The sequence below is a fragment of the Pleurodeles waltl genome, chromosome 2_1 (assembly GCF_031143425.1).
Source record: "Pleurodeles waltl isolate 20211129_DDA chromosome 2_1, aPleWal1.hap1.20221129, whole genome shotgun sequence".
Taxonomy (NCBI): Eukaryota; Metazoa; Chordata; class Amphibia; order Caudata; family Salamandridae; genus Pleurodeles; species Pleurodeles waltl.
In genome coordinates this window covers 271,814,382-271,830,637 of record NC_090438.1, presented here as the reverse complement: position 1 = coordinate 271,830,637, position 16,256 = coordinate 271,814,382, and positions in this window count along the sequence as shown.

Here is a 16,256-nt window from a genome sequence, read left to right as displayed (position 1 = left end):
GGCAGGGGACACTGGCTATGTGGATCACATGGTAGGCTAGGGCAAGGTATAGCCCAGTTAGGGCAAGATTGAGACTATCCTGACCTGGCAACCACCCAAAACACAGACTGGGGGAAGGGCATTCCTGGGTTTCACTGGATATTACAGGAGATTTTTAAAGTTTTATGGTACCATTTTTACTCTCTTAACTGAGCTGACTTCTAAGAAGCCATCCAAGAAGGTGATCTGGACAGAAGCCTATCAAAAAAAGGCTGTGGTTCTCTCAAGGAAGCCATGTGTACAGTGAATGTACTCAAGGCTTCCGACTTATTCCAGGATTTCATTATGTAGGTCAACACTTATAGGGGCTGAATTAGCACAGGTAAATGAAGAGAGCCTAGACCAACCGGTAGCTTTAATTAATAGGAGGTTCCTTACCCAGGAACAGAGGTGTGCTGTTATTGAGAGGGAGGCCTTTGTTGTGGTCTGGGCAATGAAGAAGCTGAGACGCTACCTGCTGGGGACTCACTTCCAGATTCAGACAAACCACAGACCCTTCAGATGGCTCATGCAAATGAGGGGTGAAAATCCCAAGCTGTTGAGGTGGTCCATCTCCCTACAGGGATTGGACTGTATGGTTGAACACAGTCCTGAGTCAGACTACGCCAACGCTGATGGTTTCTCCAGGTTCATCCGCCCTAGTGATGAGAACTCTTAGGAGGTTGGATGGTTCTGCCCATGTTCAGCTGGGTGGATGTGCCTTAGACCTTTCAGTCTCAGGTTGGTCTTCACTCAGATTTTTTGGCATACTCCTCCATTTTTCGCTAATTTTGTTTTTGTTGGTTTTAGTACTCTGTGCACCTTATGACTGCTAACCAGTCTTAAAGCCTGTGTGCTCTCTCCCCAAAACTGGTAAAATTGGCTTATATCTCATTGGCATTGTTAACTTACTTGTACGCCCCTCGTAAAGAGGGACTTCATGTTCCCAGGGTCTGTAAATTAAGGGGCCAGATTTATGCTGGCCTTGCAGCATTCAAACGTCACATTAGCGTAATTTTTTTTACACTTATGTGGCGTTGGAAGGGGAAAAACGCTGCACCATATTTACAAAGTGGCGCAATGCTTGCATTGCACCACTTTTTAACCCCTTGTGCCACATTATGCTTGCGCCAAGCATAATATATGCAAGGGGGGTGTTCTGGCACTAGGAGGGCTAGTAAAATGGTGAAAAGGAATCTATAAGAATATTTTTTAATGCTTGCTAAGTATAGGCATTCAAAAGAGGCTCCCATTGATTACAATGGGCCTGTGGGTGCTTTGTAGGATTAGCTCCATAAGTTTTGATGCTAATCCTGCAAAGCAACGGACTAGCATCAAAAAATGTTGACACTAGTCACCCTAACTACTGCCATGGTGCGCCATATTTTAAATACAACGCTACCATGGTGGCGTTAGGGGGGCACTAAGGGGCGCACAAAAAGTGGCACTCACTAGGTGCAGCACCACTTTTCATAAATCTGCACTTAAATGTTACTAATGGGGTTGATGCACCCACCTATATAATCTTTAAACGATGTGTCAGGCCTGCCACTCAGCCTGTATCTGCAGTTTTACATTGGCATTTCAACCTGGTAAAATAAACTGTTTGCCAGGCCTAAGCCTTCCTTTTTTTATACAAATAAGTCACCCGTAGAGTAGGTCCTAAACAGCCCAGTGGGAAATGCAGTGTATTTAATGTGTTGGACATGTACCTTTAACTTTTACATGACCTGGTAGTGAAAAAAAAGGTACATCCATTATTCACTGCTGCAAGGCCTACCTCTCTCATAGGACAACATTGGATTGCCTTATTACATTTCAAAAATGCCACTTTTAGAAAGGTACCTGCAAAAACACTTTTGACTTTTAGAAAGTTGGCATTTTCTTTTCCTAGTGTGCATCCTGGATTACAAGACTAGGTGTAGCTGGGAGGTGGTTCTTCTGTATTGCTCCCAGACAGTGAGACATAGGGGAAATGCTGACGGCAGGATGGGATATTTCTGACTTGATGAGGGAGAGGAGCTGTCACCTACCACACTTGCACACCACAAAGCCTCTGTCTGAGCACACTCACAAAGGGTTTGGCACTAGGCTTTTCTGACCCCAGATAAGCTGGGGCCAGGGAAGGGAAGCAGGAAATTGCAAGCACATCTGGGGGAGGGAATCCTCCATAATCTTCTATTTCTTCAAACCGGGCACAAGGAATAAATAATGGATCCTGAGACCCAGCTGTTCAGTACACCTATAGATCTGCGGAAGACTTTGAAGGACTGTTGTGCTGCTCTGTAACAAGGGCTGCTACTCTGTTGCCCTACTGCCCTGCTGTCTGGGTGAAAGGACTGGACCTGCATCTCCATCCCTGGGCCATCAGAATGACTCCAAGGTCTAGTTGGCTGGCTTCCTGTTCAGCGCTTTAGGGACGTAAAAGGCTCCATCCAACTTGAACCTAGCATCTGGACCCTATCTTGTTCCCCAGATGGTAACCCCCAGTCCTGGATCCTTGGAACTAGACCTGAAGGTGCACTGCCAACCCAGCTATTGTCTGAACCAATGCAACATGACGCATCTTCTTACAGCACCATATCAAAACTGCTGCAGTGCAATGTATTCTTGATGCTGAACCTCGCATCACAGGCTGCAGCCTATTCAGAACCACTGCTGTGTTACACATCCTCGACACAGGAATTCACTTCACAAGCTCCTTGGTGCCAGTATCCTCCACCATGATGCGGGATTTTCGCACTGTAGCCCTGCAGCTTCTTCTAAACCGGTGTGCACAACGCATTATAGACGCTGAATTTCACAGTACAAGGCCATGCAATGGCATCCTCGACCATGACACAGGACTCCACATTGCAGCCCCACAGCTCTTTTGTACTTCCCCTGCATGACGCATCCTCTTAGCAGGATCTCACAAAGCTCTGCACCAGAGTTTAAGGTACTTTGCTCAGCAGGCCTATCTTGGTCCCTGTATCCAGCCCCCAATCCATTGCAGTCACCCTGAACTTGTGATTGTGCCTGGTCCAGTGAGACCAGATAACCACTGTTGACATTTTGTACTACTAGGCACTATTTTCACTTAAATACCTAAAAGTTCATTAATGGCCTGACAGGACAAACTCTTACATTCATTTTACCACTATGACACTGAGCACTGAGGGCAACTGATTGAAAGTTCTGCTCTACACACCGTACTAAGACCCTCTACTCTCCAGGTCTGTCTCGCACCAAAAATACCACAGCAGCTTGTTTTGACAGTGCTGATGAACAGAGATCTGAGTCTTACAGTGTGTCAGTGTCCACCATGGTAACTAACGAGCACTAACAGCACACAACTAGCCAAAAGACAGACTCTGTATAACTACTGGTAACATAACATTGAAGCTCAAAAAAGTGAGAACAATCAATGTAATTGTAAAACAGTGACCCACTGACAGACTGCACAAAATGCAGACAAAAGAAAAAAATACGAAAAAGATGTGTGAAGATGTATCAAATTGCTGGTGTCTGTATTGTGCTGCACTTATGATTGGATCACAAAATTGCTTTTCTCCGAGCTGACCATTTGTGAGAAGGCAGGTTTATCCATGTCTTCAACTACTTCCTGCATTTATAAGTTGGTTTACCAATGCTTCTGGCAGCGTTTTGGTCGGTAGCAGGCTTTTATACAGGTGAAGGAGGGCACAACATCAGTGATGCATTTCAGAAGAATGTACTTAAATGGTGTGTTACTCAGGTTTGGCAGAGAAGGGTGAGTTGCTTGCCTAGGTACAACTTAAATGACCTAATAGAATGTTTGGAGAGAACACAGCTCTTGCCTTATCTATTAATGACACTGTGCACAATCTACAAAAAGTGAGACAAGGTGGCACTTACAGAGACCTAAGAATACTATTAGGGCATTGTGGGAGCTTGATTGCAGCTCACATTACAATGCACTTTCTCGGTTGGAGGATGACGGAGAGCAAGATGGCGGCCGCGTAACGCAGCCGCGAAGCGTCTGCTCCGACCAAGGAAACCTCCCAGTGTTGCGGCAGCTCTCCCGCGGGTCGGAGCTTCCTTCGGCAGTCGCGCTTAGAGGAAAACAATGTAGCGGCATTTTAGCAACATTGTGCTGACTCGCGTTGCTTCACCTGCTCCCTCTTTTTTGGGGGATGACTGTCCCAGGACTCTCAGGAGGGGCGGCACAGGGGAAATATTGCGGGTGACATTGCTTTTTGAAGGACTGCTTTTCATGTGAGGATTGTTCTAGGCTACTTGGCTCTTGGTTTCTGCGGGGCCTTTTTTTTCCCCTGGGAGAAGTAAAACTACGTGGATTTGCTGACGAGGCTAAAAGGATTGCAAAGTGTTTTCCCGGGATGCGGTCTGGACTGCTCCTGCTCCTACCTGAAGACAACTACAGGTCTGTGCTCACGGGTCCCAATTGGGGGCAATTTTCGACGTGGACTCAAAAAACGGTCAGAGTTTCTTTATTTTATTACAAGTATTTGACACTGGGCGTATATTATAATAACGCATTTTGCATTAAAAAGCAAAAAAAAAAGGTAAAAATGCCACCTAAAGGAGTGAAAAATGTGACTCTGTCTGGACGAGGCAAGCCGGTAAGAGTAAGCCTGTCAGCACGGCAGGGGGGGGGTACGGATATAAAACAAGGCTTAGGTGAGAAGGTTGTCTCCAAAAACAAGAGTGCTTCACTGGACAGGTATTTTGAGAAAGGGAAGGACATACTGGTGGGGGGCATAGATACCCCCCCCGCCGCCGTGGAGGAGGCTGATCCTCTAGTAAACGAAGAGATGACGGCTATAGATGTGCCCCCCCCGCATGAAGGTGGGCAGAGTGATGCTGAAGATGTGGCAACTTTACAAAAACAAGCTACCGGGAGTCAGATGGAGCAGAGGGAGCAAAGGGAGGGCGCACAAGGCCCTAGGTCATTATTACAGGTGGAGCGGAGGCCAGTGGAATTACGCGATAATGAGACAATACAAGGAGACAAGTTTTTCTCACTATCAGATCATTCAAGTTGGTCAAGCAACGAGCAGCTGGATTTGGAGGCGGATAAAACTTCTTCTGAATTCGAATCTGAGGTGTCCTCTTTGGCACTGGGAAAGGAATTACAGGAGAGTGGCAGGAGTGCCACTGTTAGGAAAAAACAGAGGAAGAGAAGTGAGCAAGTAGGACCTAATAAGCACTCCACTAACCCATTGGACACTAAGGGTCTTCAGGGGCTTCAGTGGGAGTATTCCAAGGATGATTTAACTCTATATGATAATGGTGAAAAACAGCCTAATCCTGTGTCACTGGAAACCATATATCAAAGCATTATGGAACATCGAGAGGAATCTAAATTAGAGAGCCGTAGGACTCAAATGGCTTGCCGCAAGATGCAAATCCAAATTCGTCGAGTAGCTAAGACATGTTCAGAGTTTACTACACGGATGGAAGAAGCAGAGACCCGGATCTCGCGTCTGGAGGATGAGGCTGGAGCTCGCCAGTCATCTCGAGAAATGATGGAGAAACAACTTGAGGACACTCAGTGGAAATTGACAGATTTAGAGGACAGAATGAGGAGGAATAATCTGCGCGTCCTGGGTGTACCAGAAGGACTTGAAGGATCAGATATACATAGCTTTATGGTCGCACTTTTTAAGGAAGCTTTTCCGGACTTACACCAGTGGGACTGGGACAAAGAGGTTCAAAGAGCCCATCGATTTCCTTTTAGCAAAATAGGACCAAACTCAGAAGGAGGAAGTGGTAGACCTAGAGCAATATTAATCTCTTTGCTTAATTATCAGGCAAGGCAGGCTATATACGACCGAGCTCGACCCAATGCTAGAAGTAAGGCTAAGGGATGTGAGTTTTTTGTGAGACCAGACTATTGCCATATTACTGTTGAAAAAAGGTGGAGGCTCCGGCAGTTAATTCAGCCACTTCAAAGTAAGGGGGCACAGGTTTTTTTATTAAATCCGGCTAAACTGAAAGTAGTAATGGATAATAGGACTTACTTCTTCACGACAGAGGAGAAAGCAAGGGCTTTTTTGGGTGGACTTAACGGTCCGGTTCCCTAAGAGAGATTTTCTGGATTGGGACATAGGGGTGGGGGGTAAAGTAGAGAGGGTTAGGAGTTAAGCCCTGAGAAGTCGAGCCGGGGGTAAGAGAGAAGCCTCTTAGGATTAATCCCCCCTTTAGGAAAAAATATATTTTTTTTTGGCTGAAACAGGGTTAGATAGAGAGAGATAAAGACAAAGAAAGGGAGAAAAGGTAAAAGAAAAAAAGAAAAAGAAAATCATGCACTGGGTAGGGACGGTCGGAGCGGAAGCTTTACCATCATTAGGGACAGTGAGATCCCATACTCTCCATAAATTGGGTGTAAGGGTAAGGGGTGTAGGGGGGTGGGGGGGGGGGGTTGGTAGCAGGGTTGGGGTACAAGGGGTGGGAGGATGGGAGAGGGGGGAGAGGGGGGAGAGGGGTGGCGGGGAGTGTGGGGGGCACTAATATAGGTAGAAATGTTCAGAACAATTTAATGAAGACATATCAAAAGAAGAGGATGTATAGGATTCAATATCAACAAGTTGGTTTCTTTAAGGGAGAAAGTATTGACGTGAGTTTGGTACATCAAACTGAGTGATATGGCAAATAGATTAAGGATTTGTACACTGAATATTTGCGGTCTAAATAGCCCCCAGAAAAGGAAAAGAGTGGCAGCTGGTCTTAAACTAATTAAATCAGATTTATATTGCTTGCAGGAAACACACATTGCATGGAGTAAGCGAGAGCTCATACGAGAGCTTGGGTTGACGCCTCTTGTTTGTACCAGACAGGAGGTTTCGACACGTGGGGTGACGATACTTGCCAGAAATAACAATGTACAAGTTTGTAGATCTCGAGCAAGTAACGATGGGCGGTGGGCTCTCTTAGAATTATCCGTGAATACATTTAAATTTACCCTCTGCACTATATATGGATCAGTTTTGGACGAGGCTGAGCCTCTGGATACGTTGAATATGGAACTAGTTGGATGGCCCTTACCAATAATTATTTGGGGCGACTTAAATATTCATTTAGAGGTAGGTAGCAGGAGCATGGGCACCCAGAGTTTATATCAGGGACGAAAGCCTAAAGTATGGAAAGCTCTAAGGAGGTTAGTAAGGGAACATGGGTTGAGAGATGTCTGGGAAAATATTAAAACTGTAGATCCAGGGTATACCTATTACTCGTTCCCACATGCTAAATTGGTAAGGTTGGATTATTTTTTCGTATCACAAAACTTAATCCATGGGGCTGAAATAGAATGCAAACCCAGATTCTTATCAGATCATAATCCATTAATATTGTCCATAACAATTAAGGGACCATCTAATCCGCGTCGTGTATGGACATTTGATAGGAAATTGTTGGTTGACCCAGGATATATATCCCATATGAAAGAGTGGATTCACCACTTTTTTGATATCAATAGGAATACGGCAGATCCGGGGATGGTATGGGATTCATTTAAAGCTGCAGTGAGAGGTGAAACTCTTAGCTATAGTTTGGGAATACAGAAAATTAGGGGGAAGGAAATTGTAGAACTTCAAGAAAGATTAATAACAAAAGAGAGGGAATTAGCTAGTAAAATTACTAGTAGAGAAGACATTACTCTCACTCAGACCCAAATGGCGATTCTTAAGGCTAAAATAAATGCTTACTTGAATAAAACAGTGGCAGCCGTCTATCAAAGTCACCGATTGGAGTGTTATGAATATGGTGAATCCACAGGAAAAGTCTTAGCTAGACGGGTCAGACAAAAGGCAGTTAAACAGAATGTTTTGAATATAATTGATGGTAATGGGCGGAAACATACAGAGTTAGAAGGAATTCTAGAGGTTTTTAAGGGTTACTATCAGGAGCTGTATAGTGAAGATATAGTGTATTCTGAACAGCTACAAAAAAAGGTTAGTGAATTTCTGGGGGGATTAAAGAGTACAAGGCTCTCTTCTGAGGAACAAATTACATTAGATGCACCAATTCGTATTGATGAGATAATTGAGGCAGTAAGCTCCCTGGCAACAGGGAAAGCTGCTGGACCGGATGCAATACCATTTGAATTTTACAAGACCTTCCTGATAGACATTAAAAAGGATATGCATAGCATTTTTTGTATAGCGCAGGCAGGTCAGGCACCCTTATCGTGGGAATGTGCAAGTATTATAGTGCTAAAAAAAAGGATAAATCAACAGAGTTCCCCAGTTCATATAGACCCATATCTTTGTTAAACGTAGATGGAAAGATTTATGCAAAGATTTTGGCCAGTAGATTGGCAAATGTGATAGTCAGGCTGGTTAGAAAACAACAACATGGGTTTATTCCGGGTAGAGATACAATAGATCATATAAGAAGAATAATAGCCATGTTTGATCTTGCAGAACTATATCAAACAAATTTAGGATTATTACTTTTGGATGCCGAGAAGGCATTTGATCGTGTATCGTGGAAGTTTCTATGGGAAGTCATGCGCTGGAAAGGTATAGGGAGTGGATATATCACAGCTATAAAAACTTTATATGTAGCCCCAAAAGATAGAATTTGCATTGCTGGTTTGGAATCAGATACTATCTTAATCTCTAGGGGGACTAGACAAGGGTGTCCATGTTCCCCCTTGCTCTTTGCTCTATATATTGATTCTTTCTTGCTGAGATTAGAAGAATGCAAAAATATTCAACCTCTATTATATCATGGAGAAACATATAAGGTGTTTGCAGATGCTGATGATGTAGCTATAGTGACAAGCAACACGGAGGAAGCTATTAAGGCAATAGAAATAGAGGCAAGAGAGTTCGGAAAATACTCCGGATATAAGCTGAACTCAGATAAAACACAAATAGTATGTTCTGGGCACGTTTCACTAGTAGATAGACGATTGGTATCTGAAGCAGTGTATTTGGGGGTGAAGATTACATCAGTGGTTAATCGGTTGGTGGAAATTAATTTTATCCCATTATTAAATAGAATAAAGAGGGATTTAGACCGAATGCATAATTTGCACTTATCGCTAGAGGGTCGCTGCAATGTATTGAAAATGATGGTTCTGCCAAAAATCCTATATTTATTTCGGGCTATTCCCCTTGAGGTTGATAAAAAATGGCTTAAAAGATTGGAAAAGATGGGGAATAATTTTTTATGGGGATATGCTAAAACGAGAAGGGCAATGAAGTATATGACACTTCCCAAAGATCGAGGTGGGTGGTCAGTCCCTAATTTTACACTGTATTACTACGCCTGTTGCCTTCAACATATGGATGAACTTATAAGGGGAAGTTTTAAGGGTAATGAAGAAGTAAAATCAACCCCTATTTATACTATGATGGCGGGTGGGGAGGCAAGTGGTTGGTTATCAAAATTTGAGGAACCAAGTTACTTTAAAAAAGTAAGATTTAAGCCTTTTTTGTCCGCCTTCAAGGTTTGGGCTCAGATAAAACGGAGTATGGGACTGGGAAAGATTACGGCTTATACACCAGTGAAATTTTCAGCTATCCCAAATCATATCTTTAGGGATCCCATACTAGATTTTTGGCGTTCTAGAGGAATAAATAAAGTCGGAGACTTGTATTGTAAATCCGGTTATAAATCATTTACGGATCTGCAGTCTCAATTTGGCTTACCTAAGACCCATTTTTTTAAATTTTTGCAAATACGAAATTTTTTACAGTCTCAGAAGTGCGTTACAGTACAGTTGTCGGAGATCCCGGTAGTTGAGGCTGTTAAAAATGGGGCAAAGATTGGCAAGTTATATAAGTTACTAACAGAGTTACAAGTAGATGATATGGCACAACAGAATGAGAGATGGATTGCACGATTTGGGGTGGCTGGAGAGTGGGTGGACCAATCCTTAGCCATGGCTGAGACAACATTTCTATCAGCTAATTTGAAAACCCAGCATTACAAAACACTGATGGACTTATATTATACTCCAGCAAAACTGAAAAAGTGGGGGATATCCTCTGGAAGCTGCAATCGATGGGGGGAAGTTGAAGCTGAGATAATGCATATGTTTTTTGTATGCCCAATGTTGCAGGGAATATTAAATGAGATAGAGGTATTCCTTAAGAAGATCACGCATTGCAATATTCAGGTTACTGTTATGCTGGTAGTATTGGGAGTCGTGGACTCACCTGAAAGTACGGAACCTGCACTGTATAAAATAAGGCGATTTTTATTTTTGTCCATGGCAATATATCGCTTATGTATTGCTACAGATTGGCTCAAAAAAGAACCCCCCACGTTTGAGAATTGGCGCTCTAGATTACTTACCATCTATAATACTGAATTAAGTCTTTATAAGTTAAAGGGTCATAAGAAGAGACATAGAGGAGAACGAATGTGGGCACCACTGACTAGATGGTTGGAATATCAAGACACAGTTTAAAAAAAAAAAAAAAAAAAAAAAAAATGCTAATTGTTTCGATATGTGATATATATAACTGAGGTTTTTTTAAAGGTCTTCTTTCTCCCGTTGTTTTGTTTACTTTACTTTCTTCGCACGGATATATTAAGCCTTCTTCTTTTTTTTCTCATGTAACCCCCTCCCTCCGACATATTAAAATAAAAAATAAAAAAATAAAAAAAAATAAAAATGCACTTTCTCAAACTCGCCAACACTCCTCAGATCTGAAAATGATCAGCAAGGTCAGCAAATTCACTGCTAGCTTCCACCCATGTAGAGGGAGAGAGACTGCGCTATTGTACATTAGCGAGGAATGACAAGCTGTCATGAACAAAAGAAAGACCCACTCTTTGATGCTACTTGACCTCTGTGACTTTTTATATTTATAAAAAAGATCATAAGAAACTTGTGAAGAATGTAGCATCCTTAAGTTGTGGCATGTCCTTAAACGTGCTCACCTCATTCCTAAATACCAAGGCATACGAGGTTAAGATTTCTTTATTCCTTTCCAAAACCACCAAAATGTCTTATAGAGTGCCAAAGAGTCACCACTCTCTCAGACCATGTTCAATGGATTATTGGTCCTACTTGCCCAAAGATTTGATTTTCATGTTTATGCCAACCACATCAAGATCCATCTAAATATCAAAGGAGGGTCTTGAGGCAAGCTGCTAAGTGGTGATGGCTTGTTGGGTTGTATTTCAGTATATCATCTACAGAACTATCATCTGTTGTAAATATTTAGTCCTAAATATCATTCACAAACATGTTGCCCCACTTGGTGTAGATTTTCAGCTAGTAACTCCTTTGGGGTGATATTTTTAAACAATGTTTATGGAATACTAGTTGTGTCACTTGATATTCTCGTATCACATCTCTTGTTTCATGTCTAGGTAAGGATGCACTATACGAAAGCATGGCCTTTTGCCTTCAAACCTGAGCTCTGACACCGAGAAATTAATATTTACAGCCCTAACATATTAATGGCCTGTCAATTAATACCATCTCAATGAAGACTCAAGAGACATGTCAGTTAAGGTATTTTTTGACATTGATTTGATTTTCACACCTCAAATCAATGCTCTTGCCAGAAACACATTCCATAATGTATGACTCCCAAGAAGGATGTTACTGCACAGAATAGCTCTGGTCATAGCTGGGATAATGCCTTGCATAATCTAATGAATGCTAAGCACACAAGTCTGTCTGCAAGCCTGCTAATCCACCTTGAAAGAAAAGAGAATCATGAGGCCTACGGTGTTCCAAAACTGTGGGATGCAAGCAGATTTTTGGTGGGTCAGGAAGGTCTGAGCAATAAATAAAGATGCCCTGAATATATGTCTTTATCTTGTCACGTTTGCCGTGCTTCCACTACAGAGGTCCGATATTAGGCTATGCCTTCTGACACGTTGCTGCTTATTCTTTCAACATGGAATTAGCGTTTCAATTTCTTGCTTTGACTGGAAAGTGAGAGTAGATTTTAAAGAGAATTATGTATTTTTTAAACACACAACAAAAGTAAATACATGTTAATGAATTATGTATATTCAGAAGCCAGGAAAGCAAAAATGAAGCACATTTTTTGCAATTCTGAAGTGTGCTTGAAACAAAGATTTAATAAGCTCAAAACAAATCAAGACACTTTAATTGGTGAGGCACAAATAATAAATATAAACAGAAACCCCCTTTCTTCACAATATCATTTGAGTCATGTATGCTGTTAGAAATGAGGTCTCTAGTTGGCAGTCAATAGCACCCTATCCAAGTAGGGACACTCAGAGCTAAGGTAATCCCTGCTCATCCCCTTGGTGGCTTGGCACAAGCAGTCAGACTTATCTCAGAGGCAGTGTTTAAAGTCTTTGTACACACACACACACACACAGTAACTCACTGAAAACACTACAAATAAACTCCACACCAGTTTAGAAAAATAACCAATATTTATCTGGGTAAAACAAGACCAAAACGACAATAATCTTACATACACAAGTCAAAATATTTTCACCTTCAGATCACCAGCTTGCACTTCCAAGGGCCCAGGGACTGGAGTTGGCACCATTTGGCAAGTTAGGACTCTCAGCAGAAGAGCCCAGGCACTGGCAGATGAAGTATTTGATGTTCCTGAGACTTCTTAACAGGATGCAAGCTCAGTCCAAGCCCTTGGAGAACCTTTGGAAGCAGGATGTAGAAAGCCAAATCCAGTCCTTTCACTCCCAGGACAGAAGCAGCAAGCAGCAGGCCAACACAACAAAGCAACAGGTAGAGTGGCAGAGTGGCAGTCCCTCCTACAGCATCCAGCTCTTCTTCCTGGCTGACAGGATTTCCTCAGTCCAGAAGGATTCTAACTATGTGGTGTCAGAGGCCCAGTACGTATACCTATCTCTGTCTTTGAAGTAGGCCAACTTCAAAGAGAGGTATTTGTGGTGTACAAGACCCTGCTTTTCCCTGCCCTGGCTCCAGACTAACTCCAGGGGGATGGAGACTGATTTGTGTGAGGACAGGCACAGCCCTATTCAGGTGCAAAAGTCAGCTCCTCCCACCACTCTAGCTCATGAAGACCCATCAGCCTGGTGATGGGCCATCAGGATTTGCATGGCACACCTCAGCTCCCTTTGTGTGACTGTTTAGAGTGAATGTACAAACAGCCCAGCTGTCATCCTGACCCAGACATGTATTCAGAAGGCAGGCAGAGAATGATTAATCAAGAAAATGCCCACTTTCTAAAAGTGGCATTTTCAAACTTACAAATCAAAAAACAACTTCATCAAAAGATGTATTTTAAAATTGTGAGTTCTGAGACCCCAAACTCCACATCTCAATCTGTTCCCAATGTTAATTTACACCCAAATTATATTTTAAAGCAATCCCCATGTTCCCCTATAGGAGAGATAGTCCTTGCAATAGTGAAAAATGAAGTTAGAAGTATTTCACTATCAGGACATGTAAAATACACCAGTACATGTCCTACCTTTGATATACACCATATCTTGTCCATGGGACTGCCTTGGGCCTACTTTAGGGGTGAATTACATGTAGTAAAAGAGAAGGTTTGAGCCTGGCAAGTGGGTGAGCTTGCCAGGTCGAAATAGCAGTATAAAACTGCACACACAGGCACTGCAGTGGCAGATCTGAGACATGTTTACAGGGCTATTTAGTGGATGGCAAAATTAATGCTGCAGGCTCACTAGTAGCATTTGATTTACAGGCCATGTGCACTTTACTAGGGACTTACTAGTAAATCAAATATGCCAACCGTGAATAAACCAAGCGTCAATCCAGTTTAGACGGGGAGCACTTGCCCTTTTGCACTGGTCAGCAGTGGTAAGGTGCCCAGATTAATAAAGCCAGCAAAAACGAAATTCAGCACACAGTCAAAAACAGGAGGTCTGAGGCAAAATGTTTGAGTATAACCCTGCAAAAAAGGGCCACTTCGAACATTCGACTCATACTTTCATCAGTAAAGATGTATGTATGTGCAAAGTTAGTGGCATTTTAATGGAAATCTGCTGTCTGTAAATGGCAAAGGGAAACCAAACAATGTTTTAGTTACATTCAAAAATCATCCCTCATGTCCTTTAGAGGTAGGTGGGTATGAAGTTCTAAAAGGTGGGTCAGGTTCTAGAATATTCGGGAACCACTGGCCTCCACCGTATGTGAGCAAAAATGTGCAGAACAGATTCTCTCAGTGTTAAATCCCTAGATGGCTCCTGTTGTGCAAATATGGAATATAAAGACAAGGTGTGTGGCCCTCAAGGGACTCTACTGAAGCACCTAGAGTTACCTAAGGGACGTCCCCATGCCCCATCAGTTGACTAGACACCGAAGTTTGGTGGCCCGCAAACTTCTTCTCATCTTCTGTGCCAAGTACAAAGGGTTTGGTGGTGGACCAGTCAATATGCAAGACTCTTAACTCTGACACTACTCTTCACTGACTTGAAGAATCATTCAGCATCTTTATGCAATAAAGTGAAAACAAACCTGTTTGAATAGGCCTACATCCACACCACCTCATAAAAAAAAAACAGGTGCAAAGATCCAGTAACCATCACTATTCCTATGTAAACCTCCCAATGACCACGGCCATGTGTGTATTGAAGGCGGTCGTGCTCCTTTGAATACAGAAGGTGGTCATGTTGATTTGAATATAGAAGGTGGTCCTGCTGATTTCAGTATTATTGGCGATCTTACTGATGTTATCAAGCCTCAAAGTCATCATGTTGGGTTCATTACAGAGGGCGAGCCCGCTTATTTCAAAAATCGATATTTGGTTGGTCTGTTGTGAATATCAGAATGTAGCATCTAGGCGTTGAGAAGGTCTCAGGCTCGCGGGGTAATTCGTTAATGGACTGGTTCCAGATGTTTCTAGCAATATCACAGATGATCGGACCGGTGATGCCAATAGTGAAAACAAGATTTTTATGGTAGGAAAAAATTTGAAAGGTTTCAACTTAGCGAGAGGCTGTTATTTGCCACAAAGAAAGCCACTAATTCAGAGGATAAATACGTTAATTTGGATTTTTTTTAACACTATTTTGAATTATTTCATCAGAGGGCGACAGCGATTGAATGATCTAAAAGATTCTGAAATCAAGATCAGTTCTGTTTGCTGAAGGAGTATCACGGACACTTTTTTCAGAATTAAACTCGAATGAACGTTAATTAAACGAATTATTACTATATCAAATGAAACCCCAAACTCAAAATCAAAAATAGATGAAACCGAAAAAACAGGTGATGATAACAATAGCAATAATAATAATAATAATAATGATACTGTGATTCGTATTCTTTTACTTGGATTCTTATCATCGCTGTTGCATTACATTATCCGATGCAGCTCTGTTCTTTATTTTAACCAGTGCGGCTGACGAGATGCCTCTTTGTGCGCGTACGCACTGGTGCGCTGACTACAGAAGTTGCGTGTTTGCGTGTGTGCGCTACGACGTCATTTAGGGTAGGGGCCTTCGGATGCGTCACCTGGCTTGTCCCTTGCGACCCCTAACACTGCCTTTGCGACCCCTGGCCTCACCGGTGGCATAGTCAGTGCCTGAAACACAGTGGCAGCTTATTTAAAAAAAAAATGCTTTTATATGTGTGTTGTATGCATGTGGTTGTGTGTTTACCTGAGAGAGTGTGTGTAAGTTCGTGTGTGTGACTGAAATTTAAGGACAAAGGGCGCGTGATGGGTGTGCGATGTCACTTTTGCCACCCCTAGCATTTTGGTGAAGTGACATTAATGGTGTGCGCGCTTCCTTTATATCATGGTACACGTATCAGAATAAAGGTATTTTTGTCAGAATATATTGTCACATGTTTAGAGTTTCTGCGGAGGCGGGTCAACGGTTTCAAACAGATTCGAGCATGCCGGAAAAGCACACTGTTAAACAAAAGAGGCACCAATTGTTGTCTTGAAGTATTTATTGTGGAGAAATGGTACATTCCTGCTCCCGGTGCAATGTAGTTGCTTTTCAGCATCATTTCACGGTTTGCAATATTCACGATGGTCCAAAATCCGTCCGTTTCCCAAAATTATTTAACTGGTGTACTGTGCACGTTGATTAACATTATATACAACGCATCTATACCAAAGCATCGTTTGCACCGATTTGCAATTGCATTTATATTTATTAAATCACTGAGCTCTACACATCCAGGACGGAAACATAGATTGATCACAATAAAAACAAACAAGGACATCTTGATGCATTCTGTGGGAGCCCGCCGGTCGTTTTCATTTTTTTAGCACGTCCTTTTAGGCATAACTCGTTAACCGACAAAATAGAGAAAACATAAAAGGCATAATTCTGTGACACAAACC